The sequence below is a fragment of the Chenopodium album genome, chromosome 7 (genome assembly GCF_948465745.1).
Source record: "Chenopodium album chromosome 7, dcCheAlbu1.1, whole genome shotgun sequence".
Classification (NCBI taxonomy): Eukaryota; Viridiplantae; Streptophyta; class Magnoliopsida; order Caryophyllales; family Amaranthaceae; genus Chenopodium; species Chenopodium album.
The window spans coordinates 63,782,762-63,787,078 of NC_137840.1; the positions used below are offsets into that span (position 1 = coordinate 63,782,762).

At 28.7% G+C, this 4,317-nt stretch overlaps 1 long non-coding RNA gene across 1 annotated transcript; it reads right to left on the reverse strand.

Annotated features, from left to right (window-relative positions):
• Window positions 1-1,901: 1,901 nt before the first annotated feature.
• Window positions 1,902-3,775, reverse strand: LOC145639157 (uncharacterized). Its single transcript, XR_014114841.1, has 3 exons — window positions 3,486-3,775; window positions 2,697-2,757; window positions 1,902-2,604 (listed from the first exon to the last, which is right to left on the reverse strand). It is a non-coding gene; the product is annotated as an uncharacterized LOC145639157 (long non-coding RNA).
• Window positions 3,776-4,317: the final 542 nt, after the last annotated feature.

Consider the following 4,317-nt stretch of genomic DNA (forward strand, 5'->3'; position numbering starts at 1 on the left):
GGAGTTCAGAATTTTCATTTTGCTTGCTGCTCGTTGCTCGTTGCATTCCAAGGCTTTAGTGTTGGTTTAATAATACTACTCTTTTTTTTTTTTTTTTAAATGTAATAATACTATTCCCTTCGTTACTTAATGTTATTTCCTATTTTGATTGTACACGTTCATTCATTATTGCTTATCTTTAATCACAAATATCCTTTCTTCTTACAAAAAAAAAAGAAGTTATAATTATCTTTATCTATTATTTATATAAAAAATTAAAAAATTTAAAAACAAAAAAAAACCTAACAATTGAGTATCAATAATGTATTCAATAAGACAAATCAAATATGATTACAATAACAACTTTTCGCCTCTCCTCCTTTTTCCTCCTTTCTCTCTCCAAAACCCTAGCCTCCATTGTTGAATTTTAAAGGGTTTTTCAACCTCCTTTGAAAGACAAGGGTTTTTCAACCTCCTTTGAAAGACAGGGGTTTTTCGACCTCCTTTGAAAGACAAGGTTTATTTCCTCTTTTCGAGGGAGAAATTTCTTAGTTTTGAATCCATGGTAGCAGATCTTATGGATTGCTGTGAAATTATTTCGTTGGTAAGTAAGTTATCAAGTTTTCGAATACGAATAGATGAATCAGAAGCAAAACTTCCTCACGGCTACAAAGGATCGTTAGATTGTCTCTCTAACAAGGCTGTAATTTTTAGCGATATAAGCGGGAGATGTTCCGCAGTGCAAGATCTACTCGACGATGGTAGTTTTTATGAAGGAAAATTCTATTTGATTCAATATCTTATGTATTTGTTATCGTCGAAACTCTATTGTAGATGTCGTCTGACTTTTAATTAATTAAATATTTTTGCTATTAAAAAAAAAATGATTATAATAAATCTTTTGTGAGGCTACATTCTTTATTTCATTTTAGAGCTAGTTTAACTTGTAATTTCGGATAAACTAAGGGTCTGCTCATTTCAGCTTAATTTCATTTCAGTTTATTTCATTTCAATTTCTAATTTCCTTCTCTCATAAATTCAATTCGGTAGATGTGAACAGGCTCTAAATACCAATGACGATTAAAGTTAACTAAAAGGACTAAAATTAAACTAAGCTACTAACTGCTTAATTGACATTGTTTTTTTTTTTTTTTAGTTTTCTGATTTTTTATAAAACTAAAAACCAAAATAAAAAACTGAAAATTATCATGATTTTAATAAGTTAACAATAAAAAACTGAAAATTATCATGATTTTAATAGTTTTGAACAATTTTTGATTTATTATATGACATGTTTTATATGATTTTGAAAATATATATATATATATATATATATATATATATATATATATATATATATATATATATATATATATATATATATATATATATATACGGGGTGGTTCCGCTGAAAACCGGGCTTATGCTGAAAACAAGGCTTATGCTGAAAACAACAAATCTCAACCATTCATTATTAGCATAAAAGATCAGACGGCTTAAAAGCCCTAAAATCTTTCCAACCTTACATATAATCAATTCAATCGTTTTAGACATACTTAAATAAGGTAACTTTATTTAAATTGAAGACATTTAAATAGAGTAACTATATATAAAAATAACGTAACTATATATAAAAATAACGTAACTATATCAATTTTGACGATATTTACACAAAGGTCATTATATACAAAAATAAGGTAATTATATCAATTTTGACAATATTTACATAAAGGTCACTATGTACATAAATAAGATAACTATATCTACTTTGAGTTTTTGACACCATTTACATAAAGGTCACTTTATATAAAAATAAGGTAACTACATCAATTTTGACAACATTTACGTAAAGGTTGCTATATACAAAAATAAGGTGACTAAAACAAATTTTACAACATTTCCATCATGCTAAGGTCATTACATACAAAAATAAGGTAACTATAAATAAACTTCGGATAATTATATCAATTTGACATCATTTACCATAGGTCACTATATACAAAATTAAGCTAACTTTATCAAGTTATAACAATTTTGACGACATTTATACAAACAAGGTTATAATATCAATTTTGTTGAAGCTTGCACATAGATCACTATATTTAAAAATAAGGTAACTATATCAGTTTTTACGATATTTACACAAAGGTCACTATTTTATATAAAAATAAGGTAACTACTCGTATATTAATTGTGTCTATATGCAAATTATTATTTTTTATGGTGGGTAAAAATAGAAAACGCAGAGACAATCTACCCATACTTCCTGCATTTAACTGCTAGAAAGTGGGCTTGTTGGACTGTATTCCTGCTAGCTTTGACACAAGCTATAAAATCTCTAGAACTTGCTGCGTCTTTTATGTCTATGATGACTTGTTTGAGCTCTTCCTCCGCCTTGGTTTGAATTTGTAGGGCTTGTATCACTATATCAGAGTCTAATTTGATCACCAGATTGATGAAATCTGCAGGAGTTTCTTTGATCGCTTTAAGTATCGCCAATCCTTCGGCGTGATTTGGAGTTAATGCGAAAATTCTTGGGACACCTTGAAACTGTTGGGATTGTTCTTGTTCCGCTACCCATGCCACAGCTGCCCTCCATGCCTTCTTCTTGTTGTTTTCCTGACACTAATGTAATATAATCCAATACATTAACAATGTATAATTCCAAAAATTGAATATTAAGGTATAATAATCCAAAAATCAAACATTCATCATACCTCCTATGTCTTGCAAATTAACTCATGTTGAGCTTCGAAGGCCTCTCCTTTTTAACATAATCTAATCCAAATTGAATAAAAATGAACAAAAAGTGAGAACATCATTCGGAATTATTACGAATAAAAAATATACAATGATCAAGCCATAGTACAATTGTTGAGCAAAACCATGAAAATTTATGAGTATGACGACGAAACGAACAACATATAACAAGGCAAGGCTTCTAATGGAGCTCCTGCCATTAATACTAAACATGTACTCCTATGATTAAGAAAATAAAAACAAGCAGACCTTGATTTTCTAATTTACTCAAACCTAATTTACTAAGATTAAGACTAGAAGATTGATAATGTAACTGCGAGACAAGTAACATTTTCGAAGCGACGAAGAAGATTAATTATGAAAGCTGATGAACTAATCAACACAAAAATCATGTTACGAAAAGGTGAAGCACAACAATTAGAGCAGAGTTTCGAGCAAAAATTACACTTAAAAACCTAATTAACTAAAATCAAGCAGAAGTAAACAAAATTCGTTCAAAACTACTCCTACGAAAACGAAACTTCAGTCGAAACTCAAAAATTTAAATCAAATCGAAAAAATCAATAACAAAAACATGCAAAATTACAAAATTAAGCAAAAATCATAAACGAAAAACACAATGGACATTAAATTTCCTCAATATGCTTGAAATTTAGGTAAACAAAATTTCAGAAAGCAAACAATATTTCAGAAACCTAAGTACCTCAAATCAAGCAAAAATAGCGAAATTAACACAAATAACTCACTTGATAATTGATCGTAGAGCTGAGAAATTGTTGAAAATCAAAGTATTTGAAGCTGGATTTGGAAAAGTAGCATGAAATTGGCAAAAATTAGGAGAGAGAAAGTAGGATAGAAAAAATAGAAGAGGAAGAAAATAACGTGCAAATGAAAGAGGAGATAGAAACTGTAGAAATTTTGAGTGAAATTTGGGAAAAACTCACAACCGTGAGATTTGACGGGCCATAATCTACGGTCTTAATTGTCCGTTTTCAGTTTTCAGCTATAGGCTTGTTTTCACATGATCCACACTATATATATATAAATATATATATATATATATATATATATATATATATATATATATATATATATATATATATATATATATATAAGTTTGGAATTTCAATTTATGAGAATTTCAACTTCCAAAAAACATAAGAATTTATTTACCCTCCCCACCCTTGATCATTCACAATTTCTAGGATTTACAAATTCCTAAATGACAACCAAACAAATTTATTTAAATCCTAGGAATTTCTATTAAAAAAAAATATAATTATTGTTCATAAATTAGAAATTTCCATGGAAATTTCTTAGTTATTTGAACGAGACTTGAATCAATCAACTAGTAAGCGCCGTGTATGACTAAATGACTTCTTTTACTTACTTATCTAATGACTTTATTGACTTGATTTGATGCGATTCAGCTAGATAGTTCATCTTATCTTACAAATTGCAATGTGTATGGACGACATGGCGTGACCAAGTCTTCTGTGGGCTGCGAATAATGAACACGAATTACTACTGTTAAACAGACCACAAATTATAATATTTTTTTTTTGACACAAATTATAA